A 15,026-nucleotide genomic window follows, 5' to 3' on the forward strand; every position below is an offset into this window, starting at 1 on the left:
TACTGATCACACATCCAAAAACTCTCCTCGCTCCAAGTATCTTTGCCACCATGGTGATTTTGAAAGATATCTAGTGTTCTAGACTCACTAAAAAGTGAACTCAATAGTGATGATTTAGTAAATGCTATGGAGTGCAATACAGATCCTTGCTTTCAGGACCAGGACACTCATTATCCCAGTTTATAGGTATTGGTTGCAAACAGCTCTGAGTTTCTCTCTGGGAATTCCCCTCAACTACAGGAAGCCACCTCTTCTAAAGTTGTGCTTCCTTCCCTGTGACAGTCTGCACCCAGTGACTGACTGTTGATGAAGGTACAATGGCCCAACTTTATTGCCTCCATTTTGGACTACTTTGAAGGCCTTTCCCAGCTCCAGAGCTTCCTGGAGGACGGACTGAGACATCTGTTTGACTGTGTTGCAGTTCCACTTGTTCCTCTCCCTAATGCTGCAGTTTTTCCATCATTTACTCGTGTTGTTCCCAAGAGCTTTCTCCCATAAAAATCTCCTGCATACAAATTTTTATCTTAGAGTATTTCTCACAGGGAACCTATCCTCTGGCAGATGAAGTCAGGAGCGACTCCAGGAAATAGATTATAAAGTGAAAGTCTAGGAGCTGGAACTACCTCTGGCCAACTGGTAATGAGGACCCCATTATAGAAGGTGAGTAGAGTACTCATAGCCCCTAACGTGTTATAGTGGTTATTGTGAAAACTTTCACTAATGGTGAACTGGAACAAGATACCTGGTGAAAGGAAATGTACAAGTGTGAGATCATCTTAGGCATTTGAAAGATTCTGAGAAAATAGTAATTATAAAGGCTGTGAAATCAATCAGACAGTCTTTGCTGGGTGCTACTGAGTCATTGAAGAAATACCTTAAAATGCTGACGATAATTAACAATTAATTAAATAATAGCTCTAAAAACTGGGGAGCTTTTTTGGTAGTAGAAAAGAGACTCAATTCTTGGAATTTGAAGGGAAGAAAAGAATGTTGTAAGACTAGTAGAATTCCAGAGAAAGTTGACTAGTCAACCATGGCAAATCTGACATGCTGAGATCAGAAGCCTATTATGAAGGCGGAGAATCCAGAGTCTAGAGATGGGGCCATTATGGGTCAAATCATCAAAAATCCTGGATTTCCAGATACTCTGTTCCCTTCGGGCCTGCAGGAATGGCCCACACATTCCTTTAAAAGGCCAGTGCTTCCCCATCCTGCTTTAAAAGACAGTATGCACTCCTCTCAGGATCTGTCCCCATCTCCTCTCCTGACCACCAGATCAATATTTAGGGTTAATTCATAATACATCCCAGCCAGAGAAGTGCCAGATCTGCCAAAAAAGGAAAAGAAATGTAATCCAAAGGATCAGTGAGACCCAGTCAACAGACAGTAGCAGGGGCCAGGAGTGTTTTTTGAAATTTGTTCCTGAGGTGCTGGATCAGGGGCGCAGAATATAAAGTTGGATAAGCAAGACTTTATTTGCTGCTTTTCTGGGATATAGGATTTAACCCCTTGGTAAGACTTTAGAAGAAAGTATTAATATACTGCTAGGATGCTCCTTGGAAGCTTGACAAAAACAAAGACTGCTCTAAATGAAGTAAGAATACTAGAACTACAGAGACAAACAGCTGACAGAGGGATCAATAGGAGGAGAGAAGTGAACATGTTAGAAAGGATACACTACATATGGCTGGAAAACTTACCAGCTGACAATGTTCGTGGGAGGGCTAGGCAGACAATCTTTTTACCGAGGGAACAAGGATTGCACTTGGGAGAGGGATACCAGTGTCAATGGGAAGCTCAACACTGGCTTTCCCTTGCAGACCAGGATTGTCCCAAAACAGGCAATGAGGATGAAAGAGGGCAGGTGCTTAATCATCAGAAGCAAGCTGTGCACAATTACTGTAATGACAGGCAAAACCGGAGTGCCAATTCCGGGTCTGACCCGCACAGAGCTATAAAATGATTAACAGAATACAAAATTCCTGGGGAGAAAGATACATGGGCAGCAAACAGGGCTATTGCTTAATTTATACTACCAAATACAAGAAAAATTAATGATTAGGAGGCTGAGAGCACCTCCCTCAATAATATACCACAATCGTTGCCCAGTTTCCAGACTTGAGGGAAATCTTGGGCCCAGAACCTGCTGACTGAAGGGGAGAGCGACTGGGTGCTCAGAACAAGGGGCTCTGCAACTCTATGGTAAATATATATAGGAATAATTCTTCCAGTTCTTTCCCCAAAGGAAATGTAACTATACATAATACTATACAATGGGAAAAGAGGAATTTCCAGAAATTTCAAGGACTCTCGTACATAGGCTCTGAGTTGGCACTGATACTCAGAAGCATGAAGCATTGTCAAGGATGTCCCGCTTACAATGGTGATTATGAAAGCCAGGTAATAAGTGGAGCTCTGGCCCAGGGATGGCTCACAGGTAAGTTCTTATTCCTATCTCCAAATATGTAATTCATTATGGGCACAACTCTCACATTGATTCCTTGGCTTGTGGAATAAGCATTATCACGATACGAAAGGTTAGGTGGAAGCTATTGAAGCTGCCCACTCCACGCCCAGTCAAAATGATAAATAAAAACAATATTGCATTTCAGCAAGAATGGTAGAAATTAAGACCTAAAGGAGGCAGAGATGATTGATGCTATCATTTAATTTGCCAGTCTGGCCCCTGTGAAAACGTTGAGATTCTATTGGATAACAGTATAGTGCTGCAGACTCAACAAACTATTATACGAGTCCCAATTGCAGCTTCTATGCCAGGTGTGGTATCATCGCTAGAGCAGATTACCATGGACTTGGGTAGATGGCATTTGGCCATTGACTTAGCAGATGTGTTATTTTCCATCTCTGTCAAGAAAGAGGCTTAAAACCAGTTTTCATTCACATGGAACAGACAATAATAAATATATACAGTCTTGGCCTAAAGCTATATTAAATCTCCAACCCTCTCTTGTAATATATTTCCAAGAGACCTCAACTGTCTGGATATTCTGCAGTATGTCATATTGTTCCACTGTATTGATGACCCATCTTAATTGGAACAAATAAGCAAAAAGTGACAAGTATGTTGGAGGCTCTGATAAGATATATGTGCTCCTTGGGAAATCATGTATAGTCCAGAGGTGGAAGATACACCCTGTGAAGATTCAAGGACTGCTGCATCAGTGAATTTTACAGTGGTCAAGGGCATGCATGTAAATCTCCTCCAAAATAAGGGATAAACTATTAAAACTTACAAATCCTATCATTAGAAAGGTAGCACAATGCCTTGTAAGCCCCTTCAGGTTCCTGGAGAGAAAATTTTACATACTTGGGAATACTTCTTAAACCCACTAACCAAGTGATATAAAAGCTATCTGCTCTTAGCAGGGCTCAACACAGATAAGAGGTCTGCAGGACGTCCAGGCTAGAATTCAGGCAGCTCTACCATCTGGGTCATAAGGCCCAGCAGACCTTATGTTACCAGAGGTTCTGTGGTGAGGAAAAGCACAATGTTGAACTTATGAGTCAACTGATATCAGATAGCATCTGGCATCTACCACCTCACTGCTGAGACAATAGGCTTATGAGAGGAGTAACCAGAATGGCAAGAATAGAGGATATCCCCTATTTGTTCCCACTTACCAAAACTTATCTAGCTACTGCCACTTCTAAATATTCAGCATCCAGCAAAGGGTACTAATACTGAGCCCCTAATATAGCAGAAGGGTAACCAGCCTATTGATAGTAAACTGATTACATGGAATCACTCTTACTCTGGAAGACAGCAATTCATTTTGTCTTTCCTGCTCACATAGTCTTGGTTAGCACTATCATCTGAGTGCTACAGAATATCAAATCAACTGAACAGATAATAAGCGGTCCTTCATAATAACAAATAAGACCCCAAACACCACCTACAACAATAAAATGGTTATAGTTTTGGGTTCTGTGACATGACAGCCCACTACTTAGAAGCTGCCCACCCAGTAGAGCGATGGATTTGCCTTTTGAATATTCAGTTCTGGCATCAGTGGGATATGTTACTCTGCAAGAATGGAATGCCATTCCCTAGAATGCACTACACCTCTAAATCAGGAGTCAACAAACTACAGTCCAAGGACCTGCCAGCTTTGTTGTAAATAATGTTTTAATAGAACATGGCCACTTTCCTTCATTTACATATTGCCTATGGCTGCTTTCACACTAAAGCAGCAGAATTAAGAGTTGCAACAAAGATCATATTGCCTGTAAAGCCCAAACTATTTACTGTTTGGCCTTTTACAAAAAAAAAAATATGCTGACACCTGCTCTAAGTCAATGACTATCATATGGTACAGGGTTCCCCGTAGGTTAAACACATTGGTTCTTGAAACAAACTGTGGAAATCAGAATATCTCCACATATCATCACCTCCAATGGTCCACATATGTGCTTTCCAGCCCAGCAGCTTCATGTTTTTTGAGGCTAGGAGTTCTAGTTAACTGAGAAGGATAATGCTTCCTTTAGAGAACACAGTAAAAATCCTATTAAATTCTAAGGTATGGTTTCCATCCAGTTACTTTGGGATCTCCATGCAAAGAGATCAGCACAAAGGGTAATAGGCTCTGAAGACCAGAAGGAAGCAGGATAGCTGCTATACAGTGAAAATAGGAAGTAATATGTTTAACAACTGGGTGATACAATAGGGAATTTTTTTAGTATGCTCCTGCAGCTCTTCTTAATTTTAACAGTAGTAGTAAAGTGCAATAGTCATGGCCTAGAACAACATGGTGACCAGAAGCTTATATTCCACGTGAGGGTCTGGATCACCTCACTAAATAAGCCACCTGGACCAGCAGAAGTGCTGAAGTTGAAGGAATTCTAGAATGGGCAGCAGAGAAGAAAGATGAGCATTAGTTGCAATCTTGAGACAGCAATATGGTGGGGTTTGTAGCTTATCCCATTAACTTTCCTTAGTATAGTTCCCCAGAAAAAGATACCAACCACAATTCTGGAAAAGTGGATGGGATGAATTTATAATAGAAAGCAAATAGATCCAAGAGGTACAAGGGCTTTTCTCTTCAATATATTCAATATCAGTTCGTACCATTCCTCTCTCACAACATTCCGGTTACATTGATCTCCTTATAAAAACATTCCAAGTCTTTCAAACTTCTAGGCCATTGGATTTTTCTTCCTTCTGCCAGGAATGCTCTTCTTCTGGCTGTTATCATAGTAGTCTCAATTTCTTCAAGTCTCAACTCATACGTCATCTCCCCTGAATGTCTTCACCAAACCACCCTATCTAAAGTGGCCTTTTCAGGTTGTTCTGTTTCATCAACCTGCTTACTATGTAACATTTAACACAATCTGTTAATTATATTATTTATTTACTGTGTCTTCTCCATTAGAATGTAAATTCTATAAGGGCAGGGAACTTGTTTGTCATATTCATCATTTTATTTCCAGTACTGTGACTGGCATATACCAAGTGTTCCAAAATATTTGTTGATTCATTCAACAGATAAATAAATTCAAAAAATTAAGTATAGCTAGGTGGGCATTAGAAATGAGCATTTTTAACAAGTAGCTCACGTTGTGATGTTGATGCAAATTTTCCTCATACCACATTCTCAGAAAGAATAATTTAGTGGTTAAGGAGTATAAAAAATTAACTTTCATTTACTTCTTATAAGGTATTTTGATAGTGATATAATGTATAATTTTATTGACTTTGTTATATGTCCATTCACCACTTACCACTATATGTGTATTACCCCATTTAAGATATACAACAACCCTGTTATTGTTCCCATTTCACCTATGAGGAAGCTAAAACTCAGAGTACTGAGCAGCTCAGCCAAGGTTTATACATATGGTAAATAGATTCAGAACCAGGACTTGCGTTTGTCTGACACCAAAACCAATGCTTCCTAACCTTTCCTCTATGACATTTGGTATACAAATGGCTCCCCTCATCTGTTGCTTGGAGTTTATTTAGGAATACCCTTCTCTAGTCTTCAATTTTTTTCTTTTCACTTGTCACTAACCTGGAAAGAAGCCATTACTTTAGCCAGATGGCAGTCAAATCACACCTCTTAGAGAATGAACCGATTGCCTTTACTTTAAATGGCACATAAATCTTAATGTTTAAATTATCCTTTCAACATAGTGCCAGGAAAAATATAGGGGAAATGACTGAATATATCAGAAATAGTCATAAATCCCTTAGTGTGGAAAGGTTTGAAGCTTTCAACAATGGAAAGGATATTTCAGACTGTTACACATCTTGCTTCAGACTGCTGATTGAAAGACAATGCTTTCTCAGAAAAAGTAGATTTGAGGAGTTTTAGGTAGTATTGTCAAGAATTTCTGTTACCAAATTGATTTGGGAACCTTGCCAAAGTAGCATTTTCCTAGGATATTAACTTGTAATCTCCTATTTGTAATCATGGATACATATTTGCTCCATAAATGTACATGTGTTGGATGCTTTCTTATAATGATGATTATCCACTCCCAGACTGCATCCTGTTTTGTTCTTAGAGTGGATTCCTTTTTACCTGTTGGACTTATTTAGCTTAAACAACTGTCCCATTGGAGAACATAGAGCATTTCTTTGTAGCCTGGATATTCACCAAAACAGTCAACCAAAATAAAGAGTTGTAGGATTGTTAATTAAATTCAGGACTTAAACGCAAATAATATACAGATGTTCCTTGGTATGCAATAGGGTTATATCCCAATAAACCCATCATAAGTAAACTATACCCTGTCAGAAATGTATTTAATATCCCAATAAACACATTGTAAGGTTGAAAAATTGTAAGCCAAACTATCCTAAATCAGGGACCATACATATGGACTTTGCTGTCTGTTATCATTGTTGTAGTAGCAGATATCAGAAAAGGAGAGATGGGGATTGATTGTTAATTGTGTTTCTTAGATACAAAAGTAGAATAAAACACACTGAAAAAGCTTCCATTTTATTTTTAAAAAGTATATAGAGAGCTGTAGGTGAAAAAACTTTTGTTATCTAAGTCTTATAAGCTTTACAACTTGTTCTGCAGAAAGGCTACTTAAATTAACTTCAGTAACAGTGAACAAAGGGTTTATTTGATTTTACAATGAGAAATAAAATTAAAAATTATAAAAATATACTTATTAAACCAATAATTAGGTTATTAAATGAAATACAGTCATGCTTGCAACTATGTGCTAATAGTAGGAGGAAACAAAATATAAATCAAGGTCTGTCTTTTTTTTGTGGTGAAATCATACAAAATTCATCAGCCCTCTCTCTAAATACAATCACATTGGGGGTTAGGGCATCAACATATGAATCTGGAGACACACAACTCAGTCGATAGCAACATGTGCTCATATTGTAGCTCCATTGCTTCCTTCCTGTTTGAATTTGGACAAGTTATAAACATCTCTAAGCCTCAGTTTGAAAATCTATAAAATATGGGTAATTCTACTACTCAACACACAGGATGTTGACTTGGATTAAAATAAACATTGCATTTTAAGGACCCATTATAGTATCTGGGCATAGAAAAAGCACAAAATAAATATGATATTGTTATGAGTTTCCACTGCTATTCCAATACTGATTAAATGTGAAAAAGGAAAAAGCCCTCATTTCTCTTCTTCACGGTAGTAAGAAATGGTAAAGCTGAGTTTGCGGAAAGGAGAAAGAGTGGGAAGAGGCAGCCACCCTGAGAAGAGAAAAGCAGGATGAGTCCCTGAGGCTTTGAGTGGGAGTAAGAAGAACATTTCTGTCCAAGAAGGGCATTGGTGCTTCATTGCCCAGAGACATATTATGTTTCCCATCAGTCTGTCTTTTCCAATAGACTCACATCTCAAGGAGTAAAATGACCAAGTTTTATAAACCTTTGTAATCCTTACATTATCTGAAATTGTGCTTTGCCTGTGGTCAATGTTCAATATTTTTATATAGTTTATATGATGTTTAATAATTTAATTATATATTATTTAATTGTGATTATTCTATCACTTTGCTTAACCAGTATTACCAGGGTCTGGCCACTATAGAGGATCAGATCATCCAGATTTCTCTGAAGCATGCAGATTTGCTGGGGTCCTAAACAAACACAACCGTGTTAGCCTAACTCAAATAATCATGACAGTCCTTCAGTTACTTAAGAGGAATGTTGTGATTTTGATATTTTATTATAAATAGAAAAACAGAAACCCTTAAATAAATTCCTAACTCTCTTTGAAGTCACCCCTTCGTTAGCCATGTTTTAAGTGTTTACATATTTTTTGAAAGTGGTGTGTTTTCATGGGTTTTCTCTTTCCATTTGTTTCACTTATCACTGTTATCCTGTGGTTTCTAGATTATTTTTGTTTTTCTCCAAGATATTCTACTAGGTTGCTTCCTTATCTTCATTTTTTTTCCTTTTCCAAAAATATAGAAGTTAAAGATGGAAAAGATACATTGCTCATCCTCAAGCCTCTCTTCTTCCATGGTTGGATAATACTCTTAATAGATCAATTTTTCCAACTTAGCTGAAAATGATTCAAGCAATGGGGTTTCCACCACCTCCTTTGAAGGACTATTTCACAGACTGACAGATCTCATTATGTGGTCATTTTCCCCCTCATTCTCTGCCTACCTTTTCTTTGCTCAATTTAATCCTGTTTCTCTTAGTTATACCCCTTTGGATAATTCAGAGAAATTCCTTTTACCTTCTTGCTCCCTATTTTCCTAAAATATTTACAGATGGTTATTATTTCTCCTTAGTCATTATTTGGCCCAGCCATTTGAATTAGATCTTTCATATTTCTCTGTTATCCAGTGCCCCAACTTATTCAATATTTTGATATTCGTGCTCAGAACTTGTCATTTTAAAAAATGTTCTGACTACTTCAGAATGAAAATTTCCAAACCTCAGCATGAGACTTTTTTCTCGGAAACTTCAGGATAATATCCACACTCATTGCGGTACAGAAACAATTCAGGGCTACAACAGTTGCCATTAACTTCAGTTGTAACATTAAACAATGTGCTTCTGCCTGGATAAAATTCTCCTTGTTCAAGTCCTGTCTTTTCCATGAAATCTCATTCACAGCACTTGGCACCATTAGGGGGAAGGCCAATACTACATTGTCTGAAAGAAAAGGAATACTTTTGCCACAGAGCATTTAGAAACATCCTGAAAGAGGCACCCTTCTTCTGAAGGAAGGATACAATTTTTCAAAAAAATAAAATTTTGATTAGAAAAGAGAATTGTCTTTCAATTTTCTCTAAAAATCAAACTCACTCTCACTACATGCTCTGAGATCTCCAAAATAATTTCATTTTCCAGGTGCAAAGTTTTTTAAAATTTCAATGTCTTTTGGAGTACAAGTGGTTTTGGTTACACGGATGAATTCTATAGTGGTGAAGTCTGAGATTTCAGTGTGCCTATCACTCAAATAGCGTACATTGTACCCAATATGTAAATTTGTAAACCTTGTCCCTCTGCCACCCTCCCTGCTGTGAGTCTCCATATTTTATTATATCACTCTGTATGCCTTTGCATACCCATAGCTTAATTTGGTTTTCCATTTCTGAGTTACTTCACTTGGAATAATGGCCTCCAGCCCCACCCAAGTTGCTGTAAAATACATAATTTCATTCCTTTTTATAATATTCCGTAGTGTGTATATATACCATATTTTCTTTATTCACTCATTGGTTGATGGGCACTTAGGTTGGTTCCATATCTTTGCAATTGTAAATTGTGCTGCAATAAACATATGCATGCAGGTGTCTTTTTGATATAATGACTTATTTTCCTTTTGGTAGATACCCAGTGGTGGGATTGCTAAATTAAATGGTAGACCTACTTTTATTTCTTTAGGTAACCTCCATACTGTTTTCCATAGAGATTGTACTGATTTACATTCCCATCAGCCGTTTATAAGTGTTCCCTTTTCAGCATACCCATGTCAACATTTACTGTTTTTTGAATTTTTAATAATGGCCATTCTTGCAGAAGTAAAGTAGGATTTCATTGTGATTTTAATTTCCATTTTCTTAATGATTAGTGATGTCAAGCATTTTAAAAATAAGTTTATTGGCCATCCAAATTCATTTTTATTGGGGTTCTTTACAAGCCAATGTTGTAAGATCATTGGAACATGATATTCTAAGAAATGAATGATTTCTTTAGAACTGCTATGTATTGTTATTTTATTAGTAACATAAATATGGATGATGAGAAAAAACATATTACAAATATTATCTTTGGAGTTCCTAGACACCACCAATTCTCTGAGTATCTTCCTTCTTGATCTCCTGGGTGGTCATTGAATGAGTCAGATGTCTTTTACTAATATCTAACTCATTTTTCCTTTTGTGAATGACTATTCTCTCTCTCTCTCTCTCTTTTTTTTTTCCTGTTGCTAGTTACTCCAGCTATTTTGCAGTGCCAAATTAAGCTACTAGGGTAAGTTGTTAACATTTGCTTTGTTCACTGATTTTGGAAATGATGAAAACATGGGACAGATGCTTGTGAACCTGGAAAATCTTCAGTATAAGTCTGTTAGAATCATAAATAGAGGCCACACAATAGAGTAGAAATACATGAATTTTGGAGCCAGATGGACCTAGTGTAGACATCTCTGCCTCTCTGTCTAATCTAAAGCAAGAACCTTAATTTCTATGAGCCAGTTTTATCATATTCCTTTCCAAATATTCTCTTTCTCTCCCTTATAATTTGGAAGTATAATTTGGCATCTACTTTTTAACTAGTGATTACTTTTTTATCTTTAAAATCTTACCTGTAACAGTTACATCCACATCATTTACTAAAATTAAATGATGTTATGATCTCCACCCACTGTATTTACTTGGTCAAATCTATCCATTATCTCCACAAGAACTAGACCTTTAGGATAGTTATACTCTCCAAATGAATCCTTCACTTCTCTTTCAACTCCTGGGTTTGCTAAAATAGTTTTGTATTTTGCTTCCTTGTTAACATGTATTTTTCTTCACAGAAGGTCTGTTTTATGACATGAATTCTCACTTACTTATATTATACTTTTTAATTATATTAAAAGCATTTATTCAGAATTTGCTGTGAATATTACCAAGTTAATTGTGCACAATGCTCTATTATAGGCACTGTTTACATCTAGAGAGTTTGTACACAATTTTCTTGGTGAATCAGACTGGTTTCTCAGGTAATTGCTTCAGTCATAGTGCATGGAGTGAGTAGCTGAATAAGTTTTGGATCTTTATGGTATCTGAAAATGAAGGATATCTTAGGGAGGTATAAGAGTCTTCTATGATAGCACTTTTTTTCTCATTAGTCAATAAATGTAGCTATCTCTTGAATTTCCCATTGGTGAAGATGAGACATTTGATGCCAGATGGATGGCTTCCCCAAAGTGAATGATCCATTGAAAAGTAAGGTAGAAACTACAATGTCTTTTATGAGCTACACAAGGGCTGAATACTGGGGATGAGTGGGAATCCCAGGATCAGGGAGAGCTGTCTTTGAGGCTGACTAACACAGTAGTGTACTTTTTGTTTCATTGAGATTTGCACTGAAATAATTGTAGATGTTTATGTAGCTGTAAGAACCAATACAGAAAGATCCAATGCACACTTTGTCTAAATTTTCCCAATGGTAACATTTTGAAAATCTATAGTGAAACATTGTTAAAACCAGAAGATTTACATTGATATAACCCACCTATTTCTATTAGCTTTACTACTTTTACTCCTACTAATCTCTGTGTGCATGTATGTACTTATGTCTGCATGTATATATTGAGTTCTATACAATTAAATCACATGCATTGTTTGTGCATCAAACACCTCAGTCAAGATACTGCACCACAAGTTTCCAACACCACAGGAATTCCTCCTGTTATCTTTTCATAACTACACCCTCCATTCTCTTGCACCACCTCTCACCCTCTCTTCAGCCCTAACTCCTGGTAGTCACTAATCTGTCTTTCCTTTCTGCAGGTGAATGCTTAAACAAAATTTAGCAAAAGTATATCACAAAATACCACTTATCAATGAAAAATAACAGATAATTTATACAAACAACTTGATGACTCTCCACGGGACTATCCTGATTGAAGACAAAACCCCAAAGTTCTCTTCCTTCCTTCTTTCTTTTCTTCTTTCCTCTTTCTTTTCTTCTTCCCTCCTTCCCTCCCTCCCTATCTTTCTTTCCATCTTTCATTCTTTCATTTCACTTCAGCTGGAAGAATTTCCTTTAGGTAATAATTAAGAATAGGCTTGCTAGTGTAAAGTTATTTTAGTTATTTTTTTCTTTCAGAATGTTTTTATTTCCCCTTTAATCATAAATAATAGGGTTTTTTTAGATATAGAATGCACAGTTGACAGTTTTTTTATCACTTGAAAAATATAGTGCCACATCCTATGACCTGCGTGATTTCCAGTGAGAAATCAACTGTTATTTGAATTGGGACTCCTCTATAGGTAATATGTTACTTCTGGTGGGTTTTGGAGCAAGATGGCCGAATAGGAAGAGCTCCAGTCTCTAGCTCCCAGCGTGAGCGACACAGAAGATGAGTGATTTCTGCATTTTCAACTGAGGAACTGGGTTCATCTCACTGGGGAGTGCCAGACAATCAGTGCTGGTCAGCTGGTGCAGCCCGACCAGTGAGAGCTGAAGCAGGGCGAGGCATTGCCTCGCCTGGAAAGCACAGGGGGATGGGAATCCCTTTTCCTAGCCAGGGGAACTGAGACACATAACACCTGGAAAATCGGGTAACTTCCACCCTAATGCTGCACTTTACCAAGGGTCTTAGCAAATGGCACACCAGGAGATTATATCCCACACCTGGCTGGGAGGGTCCCATGCCCATGGAGCCTCCCTCATTGCTAGCACAGCAGTCTGCAATCTAACTGCAAGGCAGCAGCAAGGCTGGAAGGGGGTGCCCACCATTGCTGAGGCTTAAGTAGGTAAACAAAGCAGCCAGGAAGCTTGAACTTGGTGGAGCCCATAGCAGCTCAAAGAGGCCTGCCTGTCTTTGTAGACTCCACCTCTGGGGACAGGGCATTGCTAAACAAAAAGCAGCAGAAACCTCTTCAGATGCAAATGACCCTGTCTGACAGCTTTAAAGAGAGCAGTGGATCTCCCAACATGGAGGTTGAGATTTGAGAATGGACAGACTGCCTGCTTAAGTGGGTCCCTGACTCCTGAGTAGCCTACCTGGGAGATATCCCCCACTAGGTGCCGACGGGCATCCCACACCTCACACGGCACAGTATACCCCTGAGACGAAGCTTCCAGAGCAAGAATCAGACAGGAACACTTGCTGTTCAGCAATATTCTATCTTCTGCAGCCTCCATTGCTGATACCCAAGCAAACAGCATCTGGAGTGGACCTCAAGCAATCTCCAACAGACCTGCAGCTAAGGGTCCTGACTGTTAGAAGGAACACTAACAAACAGAAAGGACACCTACACCAAAACCCCATCAGTATATCACCATCATCAAAGACCAAAGGTAGATAAAACCACAAAGATGGGGAAAAAGCAGGGCAGAAAAGCTGGAAATTCAAAAAATAAGAGTGCATCTCCCCCTCCAAAGGAATGCAGCTCATCCCCAACAATGGATCAAAGCTGGATGGAGAACAACTTTGACGAGTTGAGAGAAGAAGGCTTCAGTCCATCAAACGTCTAAGAGCTACAGGAGGAATTACATACCCAGCACAAAGAAACTAAAAATCGTGAAAATGAAGAATGGATAACTAGAATAATCAATGCAGAGAAGGCCATAAACGAACTGACAGAGATAAAACCATGACACGAGAAATACGTGACAAATGCAAAAGCTTCAGTAACCGACTTGATCAACTGGAACAATGAGTATCAGCGATTGAGGATCAAATGAATGAAATGAAGTGAGAAAAGACGTCTAAAGAAAAAAGAGGAAAAAGAAATGAACAAAGCCTTCAAGAAGTATGGGATTATGTGAAAAGATCAAATCTACATCGGATAGGGGTGTCTGAAAGTGAGGGGGAAAATGGAACCAAGTTGGAAAGCACTCTTCAGGATATCATCCAGGAGAACTTCCCCAACCTAGTAAGGCAGGCCAACATTCAAATTCAGGAAATACAGAGAATGCCGCAAAGATACTCCTTGAGAAGAGCAACTCCAAGACACATAATTGCCAGATTCACCAAAGTTGAAACGAAGGAAAAAATGTTAAGGGCAGCCAGAGAGAAAGGTCGGGTTACCCACAAAGGGAAGCCCATCAGACTAACAGCAGATCTGTCAGCAGAAACTCTACAAGACAGAAGAGAGTGGGGGACAATATTCAACATTCCTAAAGAAGAGAATTTTCAACCCAGAATTTCATATCCAGCCAAACTAAGTTTCATCAGTGAAGGAGAAATAAAATCCTTTACAGACAAGCAAATGCTTAGAGATTTTGTCACCACCAGGGCTGCCCTACAAGAGATCCTGAAGGAAGCACTAAACATGGAAAGGAACAACTGGTACCAGCTATTGTAAAAACATGCCAAAATGTAAAGATTATTGATGCTAGGAAGAAACTGCATCAACTAGCAAGCAAAATAACCAGCTAATATCACAATGACAGGATCAAGTTCACACATAACAATATTAACCTTAAATGTAAATGGACTAAGTGGTCCAATTAAAAGACACAGACTGGCAAATTGGATAAAGAGTCAAGACCCATCAGTTTGCTGTATTCAGGAGACCCATCTCACATGCAGAGACACACATAGGCTCAAAATAAAGGGATGGAGGAAGATCTACCAAGCAAATGGAGAACAAAAAAAGCAGGGGTTGCAATCCTAGTCCCTGATAAAACAGACTTTAAACCATCAAAGATCAAAAGAGACAAAGAAGACCATTACATAATGGTAAAGGGATCAGTTCAATAGGAAGAGATAACTATCCTAAATATATATGCACCCAATACAAGAGCACCCAGATTCATAAAGCAAGTCCTTAGAGACTTACAAAGAGACTTAGACTCTCATACAATAATAATGGGAGACTTCAACACCCCACT

At 38.3% G+C, this 15,026-nt stretch overlaps 1 long non-coding RNA gene across 1 annotated transcript in view; it reads left to right on the top strand.

Annotated features, from left to right (window-relative positions):
• Positions 1 to 203: 203 nt before the first annotated feature.
• Positions 204 to 15,026, top strand: part of LOC123571758 (uncharacterized) — a 36,068-nt gene continuing 21,245 nt past the window's right edge. Inside the window, exons 1-3 of the long non-coding RNA XR_010584806.1 lie at positions 204 to 660; positions 2,232 to 2,437; positions 10,400 to 10,439. This is a non-coding gene — a long non-coding RNA (uncharacterized lncRNA). The remainder of the gene's footprint in view (positions 661 to 2,231; positions 2,438 to 10,399; positions 10,440 to 15,026) is intronic.

The sequence above is a fragment of the Macaca fascicularis genome, chromosome 2 (assembly GCF_037993035.2).
Source record: "Macaca fascicularis isolate 582-1 chromosome 2, T2T-MFA8v1.1".
NCBI classification, from domain to species: domain Eukaryota; kingdom Metazoa; phylum Chordata; class Mammalia; order Primates; family Cercopithecidae; genus Macaca; species Macaca fascicularis.